The 19222-nt window shown below is 44.8% G+C and overlaps 1 pseudogene; it reads right to left on the bottom strand.

Annotated features, from left to right (window-relative positions):
• LOC116958411 (AP-1 complex subunit beta-1-like) overlaps window positions 1-19007 on the bottom strand; it is an 89550-nt pseudogene extending 70543 nt beyond the window's left edge.
• Window positions 19008-19222: the final 215 nt, after the last annotated feature.

The following is a 19222-nucleotide window of genomic DNA, read 5'->3' as shown; positions in this document are numbered from 1 at the left end:
CTCTGACGTGGGATTCTGTAGCCGATGACAGTGGGCCTGTCGCTTTTTCTCAACCATCGTGAACAACTCCTCTGTCATCCAGGGTGTCTGGGGAGGTCTGGACCGCGTACCCAAAGCAGCCATTGCAGCTGCATGAGTCACAGTCCTAAACCTCGCCCATTTACCCTCGACATCAGGAGGAGTCGGGGACGATACCAATCCCAGCCGCAAGCGATGATGAAATTCTCGCTTGCAACTTTCATCAGATAACTGAGACCAGGCCACTTAAGGTTGGAATGGGGTCCTGGGTGTACACCCACCACCGGAGTGGAAGAATGGCAGGCGCATCTTACAGATGACTAGTCGATGGTCAGAGGGCAGATCAGCTCCACGGTAGGTCCTGGTGTCAAGGACATGGGCTCGCATTCGCTGGTCCGTCACTATGTAGTCCAGCAGATGTTCTTGCTTGGACCCGGCATGCATCCATGATGTTGTGTGGATGCGCCGATGCCGGAACAGCGTGTTGGTAATTACAAGCCCATGGGCTGCACAAAAATCTAGCAGCCTCCTACCGTTGTTATTGAGCTGATCTGGCCCATGCCCTCCAATCACTCCAGACCAGGTGCCAGTATCATGACCAACTCGGGCATTGAAGTCACCCAACATGATGACTCTATCCCGAGGGGCCACTTTAGCCAGCACCTGTGACAGGAGGTCATAGAAGGCATCTGACTCATCGGCTTTGCCTGCATCCCTCCACGGATGTTCATCTTCGGTGGGGGCATAAGTAACCACGACCACCATTCCTCGCCTCCGGTTGATGGGAAGGCGAGCCCAAAGTAGCCTGGGGCTTACAGCTTCCCACACCTCACCGCCACGCTCCCACGCCCCCTTCATTCTTTTGTTCAAAAGAAGACCCACACCCTGTTGTTTGGCAGTCTGCTGCCCCGAGTAGAGGACTGTCCACCCCTCATGGTGGCAGGAGCCAGAGCCGGTCCACCGGACCTCCTGAATGCCGCATAGATCCAGGCGGTACCGGTCCAGCTCCCGACAGAGGAGTGGCAGCCTCTCCTCCGCAGTGAGCGTTCGAACATTCCACGTGGCCAACCGTAGTGGCTTTTCGTTGTTTCTGGAGTAGCCCCGAGGGTAGGTATTCAATCTCCTGGCTCCGCCAATTGGGGTTTGGCCAGGAGACGTCATAGACGCCTGGCCCCCCGGGGCCTCCGGCACAAGCTTAGTTGTTACATATTTCAGTTTAATTCGTAGTTTCGTGGTAATTAATTGAAGGTGGAGGGGTTACCAGCCCCTCGCACCCGTCCAGAGCCCCCGTTTAGCCCCTGTGGTGGACACATATGCCATGAGGGGAGGAGCCAATCAAAATTGGATCTCCCCCCACAGCGCTATCCACGACAGAGTTGCCCGTCCGGCACACACAGACACACACGCAGACACACACACAGACACACACACAGACACACAGACACACACACAGACACACACACACAGACACACACACACAGACACACACACACACACAGACACACACACACACAGACACACACACACAGACACACACACACACAGACACACACACACACAGACACACACACACACACACAGACACACACACACAGACACAAACACACACAGACACACACACACACACACAGACACACACACACAGACACACACACACACAGACAAACACAGGCACACACACACAGGCACACACACACACACACACACAGACACACACACACACACAGAGACACACACACACAGACACACACAGACACACACACAGAGACACACACACACAGACACACACAGACACACACACAGACACACACACACACACAGACACAGACAAACACAGGCACACACACACACATACAGACACACACACACAGACACACACACACAGACACACACACACAGACACACACACACACACAGACACACACACACAGACACACACACACACACACAGACACACACACACACACACAGACACACACACACACAGAGACACACACAGAGACACACAGACACACAGAGACACACAGACACACACACACAGAGACACACACACACAGAGACACACACACACAGAGACACACACACACAGACACACACACACACAGACACACACACAGACACACACAGACACACACAGACACACAGACACACACAACAACAACAACAACCGCCATTCGCCACTAAGTGGCGGTGACGTCACCACGACGCTTGTGCCAGGCTATGTGCACCCTGAGGCCACGTGAAGTGTCGAACGCCCGCTGGCAGGAGGTCACGGGGCAGACCCAGGTGCCACGGGTCGACTGACTGAGATGACTGGCTGATGCACCACCTGTGCCCCCTACTGTGCCAACCTGCTGTGCTTTAGCCACCCGGCGCTCCGCTCGCTGTTGTGAGCATCGCTCCTCCGCCCTCCGTTGTTGTTGGAGGGCGACTGCCTCCAACTGCCCAGTAGCATCCTTCACGAGCCTCCTCCACAGAGGCCGATCTTGACACCGCTGGTACCAGTCATCGGCAAGTCCACTCAGCTCCACGTCCTCCTGTACCACATCACTCCATCTCTTCTCTAGCCCGTGCCGCGCCCGCTTAGCCCCCTCAATCCGGCCAAACAAAAGCTGTTTCGGCATGCGGTGGCTGGGCATGCCGGCTACATGACCCAGCCATCGCAGCCTTGCCTGCCGGAGGAGCTCACCGATGGGACCCTGCCCAGATCTTTCAAGGATTTGTGAGCTCCTCACACAATCCAGTCTGGTTAAACCCAGGATGGATCGTAGGCAGGTCAGCCTAAATGTTTCTAACCGGCGAAGATGTTCCATTAGGGGGGTCCACGTTTCGCAAGCGTAGAGAAGGGAGGGAATGACCGTGGCCGAGAAGACCTGAAGCTTAGTGCGGAGCGACAGACCAGGTAGCTTCCACACAGCGTTACGCAACCGATGAAAAGATATTGCCGCTCGACTGATTCGGAGTGAGACCTCTGCTGTTAAACTGGAGCCAGTCATAAGCACACTGCCCAGGTATGGGAAACTCTCCACTCTCTCCACAACTGCCCCATCACCGATTGGGAGTTGTGGGGGTGGAGTGTCCGATGGTACAAAATACCCAGGTAGGTGCTTAGTTTTGGTGGGGCTGATGGTAAGGCCCCACCTCTTAGTGGCACGCTCCAGTCTCAGCAGCAGCGTCTCCAACTCCTCCTCTGACTGAGCAGCTATTACCAAGTCATCAGCATACATAACGTGGTTGAGCAATAGGGAGCCATCCCTTGACCGCACCCGGGCATCGATTAGCCTCCCATTATATCTGTACCATATGGAGATTCCCCCGGTACAGCTATTGAAGGCTTCACGAACTACGTGGTCAAAATAGATGTTAAATAATGTGGGAGCCAGAGGACATCCCTGTCGCACCCCAAGGTGTACAGGGAATGGCTCTGACTCCCGGCCACGTAGTTTTACCCGGGCCCGCTCACCATCATGAAGGTCCTTAATGATCGTGAGCAGAGGGTCAGGTACTCCAAAAGCACGAAGAACGACCCAGAGCCCAGGCCTACTGATGGTATCATAGGCCTTGACCAGGTCAATAAAGCAGAGATGTAGGTCTAGTTGGAATTCCCTACACCTCTGCTGTAGCAGACGGACAGAAAATATGGCATCTGTGCAAGACCGCCCTTTCCTGAAACCGCATTGGGGCTCCGCAAGCCTCTCCTCAGCGTGCCTGGCAAGGCGATGCTGAATAATCCTTGCCAGGACCTTTCCCGGCACACTGAGGAGTGAGATGCCCCTGTAGTTGTTACAGTCTGTGCGGTCCCCCTTCTTAAAAAGGGGGACCACCAGGGCATCCTTCCAATCCTGCGGAACCCGTCCAGTGGTCCAGACTGTTGTTATGATGTCATATAGGGCAGTCTGTGCACAAACGCCACCCTCCCTCAGCATTTCGCTTGGGAGATCATCTCTGCCCGGTGCATTTCCTGGTCTCAGACTCCGGATCGCCTTCAATACTTCCTCAGCAGATGGCACACACAGACACACACAGACACACACAGACACACACACAGACACAGACACACACACACACAGACACACACACAGACACACACACACACACACAGACACACACAGACACACACAGACACACACACACACAGACACACACACAGACACACACACCCCCACCTGACGTCCTTGCCGACTGTCATGGACGCGATGACTTTCTTGACGGCCTCCTTTTTCCTCTCCTTCTTCTCACTGCCCAACTCCGCCTTGAGCTCAAACATCTCCCCTGTGACACGCAAAGCACCACCACCACTACTATAGTACTATACTATACACTACACTATACACTACACTATACACTAATACACTACTACACTACACTATATACTACTACACTCACTATACACTACTACACTACTACTACTACACTATACACTACTACTATACACTACTACACTATACACTACTACACTACTACACTCAAACATCTCGCCTGTGACACGCACAGCACCACCACCACTACTATAGTACTACACTATACACTACACTCACTATACACTACACACTACTACTACACTATACACTACACTATACACTACTACTACACTACTACACTCAAACATCTCCCATGTGACACGCACAGTACCACCACCACTACTATAGTACTACACTATACACTACACTACACTATACACTACACTATACACTACTACACTGAAACATCTCCCCTGTGACATGCACAGCACCACCACCACTACTATAGTACTATACTATACACTACACTATACACTACTACACTAATACACTATACTATACACTACTACACTATACACTACTACTACACTAATACACTATACGATACACTACTACACTACACTATACACTACTACTACACTACTACACTCAAAAATCTCCCCTGTGACACGCACAGCACCACCACTACTACTATAGTACTACACTATACACTACTACATACTACACTATACACTACTACTACACTATACACTACACTACTACACTAATACACTACTACATACTACACTATACACTACTACTACACTATACACTACTACACTATACACTACTACTACACTATACACTACTACACTCAAACACCTCCCCTGTGACACGCACAGCACCACCACTACTTACTATACTACTACACTATACACTACTACACTATACACTACTACACTAATACACTACACTATACACTACTACACTACAACATCTCCCCTGTGACACGCACAGCACCACCACTACTCACTATACTACTACACTATACACTACACTATACACTACTACTACAATATACACTACTACACTCGCTATACACTACTACTACACTATACACTACTACTACAATATACACTACTACACTATACACTACTACACTCGCTATACACTACTACTACACTAATACACACACTATACACTACTACTACACTATACACTACTACTACACTATACACTACTACTACACTATACACTACTACTACACTATACACTACTACTACACTATACACTACTACACTATACACTACTACACTCGCTATACACTACTACTACACTACTACACTCACTATACACTACACTACTACACTCACTATACACTACTACACTACACTATACACTACTACACTCAAACATCTCCCCTGTGACATGCACAGCACCACCACTACTATACACTACACTATACACTACTACATACTACACTCACACTCACTATACACTACTAAACTCACTATACACTACTACTACACTACTTACTATAGTACTACACTATACACTACTACACTACACTATACACTACTACTACACTCAAACATCTCCCCTGTGACACGCACAGCACCACCACTACTTACTATACTACTACTACACTACACTATACACTACTATACACTACTACTACACTACTACACTCACTATACACTACTACACTATACACTACTACTACATACTACACTACTACACCACTATACTACACACACTATACACTACTACACACTACTACACTCACTAAACACTACACTACTACTACACTACTACACTCACTATACACTACTACTACACTACTACTACTACACTACTACACTCACTATACACTACACTACTACTGCACTAATACACTCACTATACACTACTACACTCAAACATCTCCCCTGTGACACACACAGCACCACCACTACTTACTATAGTACTACACTACTACTACACTATACACTACTACTACACTACACTCACTATACACTACTACTACACTACACTCACTATACACTACTACTACTACACTCACTATACACTACTACACTCACTACACACTACTACTACACTACTACACTCAAACATCTCCCCTGTGACACGCACAGCACCACCACCACTACTATAGTACTATACTATACACTACACTATACACTAATACACTACTACACTACACTATACACTACTACTACACTATACACTACTACTACACTATACACTACTACACTGAAACGTCTCGCCTGTGACACGCACAGCACCACCACCACTACTATAGTACTATACTATACACTACACTATACACTACTACACTAATACACTATACTATACACTACTACACTATACACTACTACTACACTAATACACTATACGATACACCACTACACTACACACTATACTATACACTACTACACTCAAAAATCTCCCCTGTGACACGCACAGCACCACCACTACTACTATAGTACTACACTATACACTACACTATACACTACTACATACTACACTATACACTACTACTACACTATACACTACTACATACTACACTATACACTACTACTACACTATACACTACACTACTACACTAATACACTACTACATACTACACTATACACTACTACTACACTATACACTACACTACTACACTAATACACTACTACATACTACACTATACACTACTACTACTACACTATACACTACTACTACACTATACACTACTACACTCAAACACCTCCCCTGTGACACGCACAGCACCACCACTACTTACTATACTACTACACTATGCACTACTACACTATACACTACTACACTAATACACTACTACACTACACTATACACTACTACACTACAACATCTCCCCTGTGACACGCACAGCACCACCACTACTCACTATACTACTACACTATACACTACACTATACACTACTACTACAATATACACTACTACACTATACACTACTACACTCGCTATACACTACTACTACAATATACACTACTACACTATACACTACTACACTCGCTATACACTACTACTACTCTAATACACTCACTATACACTACACTACTACACTCACTATACACTACTACTACACTATACACTACTACTATACTATACACTACTACTACACTCACTATACACTACTACACTATACACTACTACTACATACTACACTACTACACCACTATACTACACACTATACACTACTACACACTACTACACTCACTAAACACTACACTACTACTACACTACTACACTCACTATACACTACTACTACACTACTACTACTACACTACTACACTCACTATACACTACTACTGCACTAATACACTCACTATACACTACTACACTCAAACATCTCCCCTGTGACACACACAGCACCACCACTACTTACTATAGTACTACACTACTACTACACTATACACTACTACTACACTACACTCACTATACACTACTACTACACTACACTCACTATACACTACTACACTCACTACACACTACTACTACACTACTACACTCAAACATCTCCCCTGTGACACGCACAGCACCACCACCACTACTATAGTACTATACTATACACTACACTATACACTACACTATACACTACACTATACACTACTACTACACTACTACTACTACACTACTACACTCACTATACACTACACTACTACTGCACTAATACACTCACTATACACTACTACACTCAAACATCTCCCCTGTGACACACACAGCACCACCACTACTTACTATAGTACTACACTACTACTACACTATACACTACTACTACACTACACTCACTATACACTACTACTACACTACACTCACTATACACTACTACTACTACACTCACTATACACTACTACACTCACTACACACTACTACTACACTACTACACTCAAACATCTCCCCTGTGACACGCACAGCACCACCACCACTACTATAGTACTATACTATACACTACACTATACACTAATACACTACTACACTACACTATACACTACTACTACACTATACACTACTACTACACTATACACTACTACACTGAAACGTCTCGCCTGTGACACGCACAGCACCACCACCACTACTATAGTACTATACTATACACTACACTATACACTACTACACTAATACACTATACTATACACTACTACACTATACACTACTACTACACTAATACACTATACGATACACCACTACACTACACACTATACTATACACTACTACACTCAAAAATCTCCCCTGTGACACGCACAGCACCACCACTACTACTATAGTACTACACTATACACTACACTATACACTACTACATACTACACTATACACTACTACTACACTATACACTACTACATACTACACTATACACTACTACTACACTATACACTACACTACTACACTAATACACTACTACATACTACACTATACACTACTACTACACTATACACTACACTACTACACTAATACACTACTACATACTACACTATACACTACTACTACTACACTATACACTACTACTACACTATACACTACTACACTCAAACACCTCCCCTGTGACACGCACAGCACCACCACTACTTACTATACTACTACACTATGCACTACTACACTATACACTACTACACTAATACACTACTACACTACACTATACACTACTACACTACAACATCTCCCCTGTGACACGCACAGCACCACCACTACTCACTATACTACTACACTATACACTACACTATACACTACTACTACAATATACACTACTACACTATACACTACTACACTCGCTATACACTACTACTACAATATACACTACTACACTATACACTACTACACTCGCTATACACTACTACTACTCTAATACACTCACTATACACTACACTACTACACTCACTATACACTACTACTACACTATACACTACTACTATACTATACACTACTACTACACTCACTATACACTACTACACTATACACTACTACTACATACTACACTACTACACCACTATACTACACACACTATACACTACTACACACTACTACACTCACTAAACACTACACTACTACTACACTACTACACTCACTATACACTACTACTACACTACTACTACTACACTACTACACTCACTATACACTACTACTGCACTAATACACTCACTATACACTACTACACTCAAACATCTCCCCTGTGACACACACAGCACCACCACTACTTACTATAGTACTACACTACTACTACACTATACACTACTACTACACTACACTCACTATACACTACTACTACACTACACTCACTATACACTACTACACTCACTACACACTACTACTACACTACTACACTCAAACATCTCCCCTGTGACACGCACAGCACCACCACCACTACTATAGTACTATACTATACACTACACTATACACTACACTATACACTACACTATACACTACTACTACACTACTACTACTACACTACTACACTCACTATACACTACACTACTACTGCACTAATACACTCACTATACACTACTACACTCAAACATCTCCCCTGTGACACACACAGCACCACCACTACTTACTATAGTACTACACTACTACTACACTATACACTACTACTACACTACACTCACTATACACTACTACTACACTACACTCACTATACACTACTACTACTACACTCACTATACACTACTACACTCACTACACACTACTACTACACTACTACACTCAAACATCTCCCCTGTGACACGCACAGCACCACCACCACTACTATAGTACTATACTATACACTACACTATACACTAATACACTACTACACTACACTATACACTACTACTACACTATACACTACTACTACACTATACACTACTACACTGAAACATCTCCCCTGTGACACGCACAGCACCACCACCACTACTATAGTACTATACTATACACTACACTATACACTACTACACTAATACACTATACTATACACTACTACACTATACACTACTACTACACTAATACACTATACGATACACCACTACACTACACACTATACTATACACTACTACACTCAAAAATCTCCCCTGTGACACGCACAGCACCACCACTACTACTATAGTACTACACTATACACTACACTATACACTACTACATACTACACTATACACTACTACTACACTATACACTACTACATACTACACTATACACTACTACTACACTATACACTACACTACTACACTAATACACTACTACATACTACACTATACACTACTACTACACTATACACTACACTACTACACTAATACACTACTACATACTACACTATACACTACTACTACTACACTATACACTACTACTACACTATACACTACTACACTCAAACACCTCCCCTGTGACACGCACAGCACCACCACTACTTACTATACTACTACACTATGCACTACTACACTATACACTACTACACTAATACACTACTACACTACACTATACACTACTACACTACAACATCTCCCCTGTGACACGCACAGCACCACCACTACTCACTATACTACTACACTATACACTACACTATACACTACTACTACAATATACACTACTACACTATACACTACTACACTCGCTATACACTACTACTACAATATACACTACTACACTATACACTACTACACTCGCTATACACTACTACTACTCTAATACACTCACTATACACTACACTACTACACTCACTATACACTACTACTACACTATACACTACTACTATACTATACACTACTACTACACTCACTATACACTACTACACTATACACTACTACTACATACTACACTACTACACCACTATACTACACACACTATACACTACTACACACTACTACACTCACTAAACACTACACTACTACTACACTACTACACTCACTATACACTACTACTACACTACTACTACTACACTACTACACTCACTATACACTACTACTGCACTAATACACTCACTATACACTACTACACTCAAACATCTCCCCTGTGACACACACAGCACCACCACTACTTACTATAGTACTACACTACTACTACACTATACACTACTACTACACTACACTCACTATACACTACTACTACACTACACTCACTATACACTACTACACTCACTACACACTACTACTACACTACTACACTCAAACATCTCCCCTGTGACACGCACAGCACCACCACCACTACTATAGTACTATACTATACACTACACTATACACTACACTATACACTACACTATACACTACTACTACACTACTACTACTACACTACTACACTCACTATACACTACACTACTACTGCACTAATACACTCACTATACACTACTACACTCAAACATCTCCCCTGTGACACACACAGCACCACCACTACTTACTATAGTACTACACTACTACTACACTATACACTACTACTACACTACACTCACTATACACTACTACTACACTACACTCACTATACACTACTACTACTACACTCACTATACACTACTACACTCACTACACACTACTACTACACTACTACACTCAAACATCTCCCCTGTGACACGCACAGCACCACCACCACTACTATAGTACTATACTATACACTACACTATACACTAATACACTACTACACTACACTATACACTACTACTACACTATACACTACTACTACACTATACACTACTACACTGAAACATCTCCCCTGTGACACGCACAGCACCACCACCACTACTATAGTACTATACTATACACTACACTATACACTACTACACTAATACACTATACTATACACTACTACACTATACACTACTACTACACTAATACACTATACGATACACCACTACACTACACACTATACTATACACTACTACACTCAAAAATCTCCCCTGTGACACGCACAGCACCACCACTACTACTATAGTACTACACTATACACTACACTATACACTACTACATACTACACTATACACTACTACTACACTATACACTACTACATACTACACTATACACTACTACTACACTATACACTACACTACTACACTAATACACTACTACATACTACACTATACACTACTACTACACTATACACTACACTACTACACTAATACACTACTACATACTACACTATACACTACTACTACTACACTATACACTACTACTACACTATACACTACTACACTCAAACACCTCCCCTGTGACACGCACAGCACCACCACTACTTACTATACTACTACACTATGCACTACTACACTATACACTACTACACTAATACACTACTACACTACACTATACACTACTACACTACAACATCTCCCCTGTGACACGCACAGCACCACCACTACTCACTATACTACTACACTATACACTACACTATACACTACTACTACAATATACACTACTACACTATACACTACTACACTCGCTATACACTACTACTACAATATACACTACTACACTATACACTACTACACTCGCTATACACTACTACTACTCTAATACACTCACTATACACTACACTACTACACTCACTATACACTACTACTACACTATACACTACTACTATACTATACACTACTACTACACTCACTATACACTACTACACTATACACTACTACTACACTAATACACTCACTATACGCTACTACACTATACACTACACTATACACTACTACTACATACTACACTACTACACCACTATACTACACACACTATACACTACTACACTCACTAAACACTACTACACTACTACTACACTCACTATACACTACACTACTACTACACTCACTATACACTACTACTACACTACTACACTCACTATACACTACACTACTACTGCACTAATACACTCACTATACACTACTACTACACTCAAACATCTCCCCTGTGACACACACAGCACCACCACTACTTACTATAGTACTACACTACTACTACACTATACACTACTACTACACTACACTCACTATACACTACTACTACACTACACTCACTATACACTACTACTACACTACACTCACTATACACTACTACTACTACACTCACTATACACTACTACTACATACTACTCACTATAGTACTACACTACTACACTCACTATACACTACTACACTCACTATACACTACTACTACACTGCTACTTACTATAGTACTACACTACTACACTCACTATACACTACACTACTACACTCACTATACACTACTACTACATACTACTTACTATACTACTACACTACTACACTCACTATACACTACTACTACATACTACTCCCTATACACTACTACTACACTCACTATACACTACTACACTACACTCACTATACACTACTACACAACTCACTATACACTACTACTACACTCACTATACACTACTACTACATACTACTCACTATACACTACTAAATACTACTTACTATAGTACTACACTACTACTACACTCACTATACACTACTACACTATACACTACTACTACTACACTCACTATACACTACTACTACATACTACTTACTATAGTACTACACTACACTACTACTACACTCACTATACACTACTACAACACTACTACACTCACTATACACTACTACTACAACACTACTACACCACTTACTACTACACTACTTACTACACAACAACTACACTACTTACTACTACTATACACTACTACTACTACACATTACGACTATACACTACCATAGACTACTATACACACTACTACAAATAGTGTACACACTTCTACTGTACACACTACTATACATTACTACTGTTTTCGCTAACACCCAATACTACACACTACGACACTCATTACCACCACACACACACGCACAACTACACTCACTATTATACACAACCACACACTAGTGACACACAAAGACCCATGTTTGTGTGTATCTTTGTGTGTGTGTCCGTGTGTGTGTGTCCGTGTGTAAGTTGTGTCTGTGAGTACACGCAAACCTTTCTTGGTCGTGTTGAAGTATTTGGAGTCCGTCATGATGACAATGAAACCTACACACAACACACAGTTACACACACACGCACAGGCAAAGGTCCACCGTGTAGCCTTAACAGACTGTAGGGGCAAGTGCTGTTAGCGAGCACCTATGAAGGCCGGAACGGTACACGAGGGGGTGGGTGGCCAGCACCACGCCCGACCGCCTTTGTCTCCCCAGTGGCAATGTTTACACACCGCACCAGGTACTCATTTGAGGCTGAGTCGACCTTAGGGAGGCCCAGGACCGGATCAGATAATCCGTCACTGGTGTTGGCCGTGAGCGGGAATCGAACCCGGGTCGCCAGGTTCATAGCGCAGCGTAGCGCTAACCGCTACACTATCGCTCCCCACACACACCACACACACACCACACACACACAGGTACACACACACCACACACACACAGGTACACACACACACAGGTACACACACACCACACACATACAGGTACACACACAGGTACACACACACCACACACACACAGGTACACACACAGGTACACACACACAGGTACACACACAGGTACACACACCACACAGGTACACACACACCACACAGGTACACACACAGATGTACACACACACACCACACACACACAGATGTACACACACACACCACACACACAGATGTACACACACACACCACACACACACACCACACACACGCAGAGGTACACACACCACACACACACACAGAGGTACACACACAGTACACATACTCACACACACTCACAGACACACCACACACACACAGACACACCACACTCACACACAGACACACCACACTCACACACAGATACCACACACACTCACCACACACTCTCACAGACACACCACACTCACACTCACTCACCACACACACTCACAGACACTACACACACTCACACACCACACACATACACACCACACACATACACACCACACACATACACACCACACACTAACAGACACACCACACTCACACTCACTCACCACACACACTCACAAACACTATACACACTCACCACACACACTCACAGACACAACACACACTCACAGACACACCACACACTCACAGACACACCACACACACACTCACAAACACACCACACTCACTCACAGACACACCACACTCACCACACACACTCACTCACCACACACTCACTCACCACACACACCACACACACTCACTCACCACACACACTCACAAGACATACCACACACACTCACTCACCATACACACCACACACACTCATATACTCACAGACACACCACACACACTCACACAACCACACACACTCACACACTCACTCACACAGGCGAGTGGTGTGGCCTGACACCACCACCACCACGCCCGGCCGCCTTTGTATCTCCCTCCCCTCCTACCCCAGTGTCAATACACAAAGTCAAAGGCCCCCCCAGGTAGCCTCTAACAGTGCTGTAGGGGCAAGTGCTGCCGCTAGCTGGTGGCGAGTAGCACAAGGCCGACACAGTGACACCACCAGCTGTGTTCTATCCACTGCTGGATGACCACCACCACCAGCTGTGTTCTATCTACTGCTGGATGATCACCACCACGAGCTGTGTTCTATCTACTGCTGGATGACCACCACCAGCAGCTGTGTTCTATCTACTGCTGGATGATCACCACCACCAGCTGTGTTCTATCTACTGCTGGATGATCACCATCACCAGCTGTGTTCTATCTACTGCTGGATGATCACCACCAGCTGTGTTCTATCCACTGCTGGATAATCACCACCAGCTGTGTTCTATCTACTGCTGGATCACCACCACCACCAGCTGTGTTCTATCTACTGCTGGATCACCACCACCACCAGCTGTGTTCTATCTACTGCTGGATGATCACCACCAGCAGCTGTGTTCTATCTACTGTTGGATGATCACCACCAGCTGTGATCTATCTACTGCTTGATGATCACCACCAGCTGTGTTCTATCTACTGCTGGATGATCACCACCAGCTGTGATCTATCTACTGTTGGATGACCACCACCAGCTGTGTTCTATCTACTGCTTGATGATCACCACCAGCTGTGTTCTATCTACTGCTGGATGATCACCACCAGCTGTGTTCTATCTACTGCTGGATGATCACCACCAGCTGTGCTCTATCTACTGCTGGATGATCACCACCACCAGCTGTGTTCTATCTACTGCTGGATCATCACCACCAGCTGTGTTCTATCTACTGCTGGATGACCACCACCACCAGCTGTGTTCTATCTACTGCTGGATCACCACCACCAGCTGTGTTCTATCTACTGCTGGATAATCACCACCACCACCAGCTGTGTTCTATCCACTGCTGGATGATCACCACCACCAGCTGTGGTTTATCTACTGCTGGATGATCACCAGCACCAGCTGTGTTCTATCTACTGCTGGATGATCACCACCAGCTGTGTTCTATCCACTGCTGGATGATCATCACCATCAGCTGTGGTCTATCTACTGCTGGATGATCACCACCACCAGCTGTGTTCTATCTACTGCTGGATGATCACCACCACCTGTGTTCTATCTACTGCTGGATGATCACCACCAGCTGTGTTCTATCTACTGCTGGATGATCACCAGCACCAGCTGTGTTCTATCTACTGCTGGATGATCATCACCAGCTGTGTTCTATCTACAGCTGGATAATCACCACCAGCTGTGTTCTATCTACTGCTGGATGATCACCACCAGCTGTGTTCTATCTACTGCTGGATGATCACCACCACCAGCTGTGTTCTATCTACTGCTGGATGATCATCACCACCAGCTGTGTTCTATCTACTGCTGGATGATCACCACCAGCTGTGTTCTATCTACTGCTGGATGATCACCACCACCAGCTGTGTTCTATCCACTGCTGGATGATCACCACCACCACCAGTTCTGTGTTCTATCTACTGCTGGATGATCACCACCACCAGCTGTGTTCTATCTACTGCTGGATGATCACCACCACCAGCTGTGTTCTATCTACTGCTGGATGATCACCACCACCAGCTGTGTTCTATCTACTGCTGGATGATCACCACCAGCTGTGTTCTATCTACTGCTGGATGATCACCACCAGCTGTGTTCTATCTACTGCTGGATGATCACCACCACCAGCTGTGTTCTATCTACTGCTGGATGATCACCACCACCAGCTGTGGTCTATCCACTGCTGGATCACCACCACCACCAGCTGTGTTCTATCTACTGCTGGATGATCACCACCACCAGCTGTGTTCTATCTACTGCTGGATGATCACCACCAGCTGTGTTCTATCTACTGCTGGATGATCACCACCACCAGCTGTAGTCTATCTACTGCTGGATGACCACCACCAGCTGTGTTCTATCTACTGCTGGATGATCACCACCAGCTGTGTTCTATCTACTGCTGGATGATCATCACCACCAGCTGTGTTCTATCTACTGCTGGATGACCACCACCACCAGCTGTGTTCTATCTACTGCTGGATGATCACCACCACCAGCTGTGTTCTATCTACTGCTGGATGATCACCACCACCAGCTGTGTTCTATCTACTGCTGGATGACCACCACCACCAGCTGTGTTCTATCTACTGCTGGATGATCACCACCAGCTGTGTTCTATCTACTGCTGGATGACCACCACCAGCTGTGTTCTATCTACTGCTGGATCACCACCACCACCAGCTGTGTTCTATCTACTGCTGGATGACCACCACCACCAGCTGTGTTCTATCTACTGCTGGATGACCACCACCAGCTGTGTTCTATCTACTGCTGGATCACCACCACCAGCTGTGTTCTATCTACTGCTGGATGACCACCACCACCAGCTGTGTTCTATCTACTGCTGGATGACCACCACCAGCTGTGTTCTATCTACTGCTGGATGATCACCACCAGCTGTGTTCTATCTACTGCTGGATGATCATCACCACCAGCTGTGTTCTATCTACTGCTGGATGATCATCACCAGCTGTGTTCTATCTACTGCTGGATGACCACCACCACCAGCTGTGTTCTATCTACTGCTGGATGATCATCACCAGCTGTGTTCTATCTACTGCTGGATGATCACCACCACCAGCTGTGTTCTATCCACTGCTGGATGATCACCACCAGCTGTGTTCTATCTACTGCTGGATGATCACCTTCCTAGGCCTTCATCACCGTGAAGCCTGCGGCCTAGTCTGCCTACTAGGCCGCAGGCTTTCCCCCCATACAAAGTCTCAGGGGGCTGCTATGGGAGAAGCCTGCGGCCTAGCAGGCAAATTAGGCCGCAGGCTTACCATTCACTTCCGGGTTCCGTATGCTACAACTAAAAACATAATAACATTTATATCATCATAACACTGGTATTATCATTATAACAATGGTATTATCACCATGATATTATTCCAATTATTACAATATTATTATTCATACTACGATCTCATTCAGATATATAGAGACCCCCCAAAAAAACGCCTTATTAAATGAACGTTTGTCACGAAAGCCTTCAGCGTTTTAACTAACGAACAACTCAACAACAAACTCAACAACAACAACAACCTACTCAACAACAACAATAACCCCAACCTACCCAACAACTCCCTAAAACTCGGAACTTCCTTACGAGAATTTAGACGTCGTGGCGAACAAACAGCACGGAATTTCGACGAGCTGTTACATCAACAACAACAACAAAACAAACAACCACCACCATCACACCAAGATAATCGTTAAAGTTTCACGCGTTAACCGCCACGTACACGCGCCGCTGCTAATAACAAACAAGGGGCATCGGACCGACGCGATTGTCATCGACTTTAGTTCAATGATTTGTCCGACGCCTCCGTGTCAATGAATTTGACCGCTCACCGAAGCGCCGCTCGACGCAGACGGGCGGACAGAGACAGAGAGAGAGACACACAGAGAGACAGACAGAGACACACAGAGACAGACAGAGACACAGACACACAGGCAGAGACAGACAGAGACAGACAGAGACACAGACACACAGACAGACAGACAGAGACACAGACACACAGGCAGAGACAGA

This window comes from Petromyzon marinus, chromosome 77 (assembly GCF_048934315.1).
Source record: "Petromyzon marinus isolate PM22_M1 ecotype Great Lakes invasive population chromosome 77, UKy_Petmar_22M1.pri1.0, whole genome shotgun sequence".
NCBI classification, from domain to species: domain Eukaryota; kingdom Metazoa; phylum Chordata; class Hyperoartia; order Petromyzontiformes; family Petromyzontidae; genus Petromyzon; species Petromyzon marinus.
This window is presented reverse-complemented; position numbering and strand designations above follow the sequence as displayed.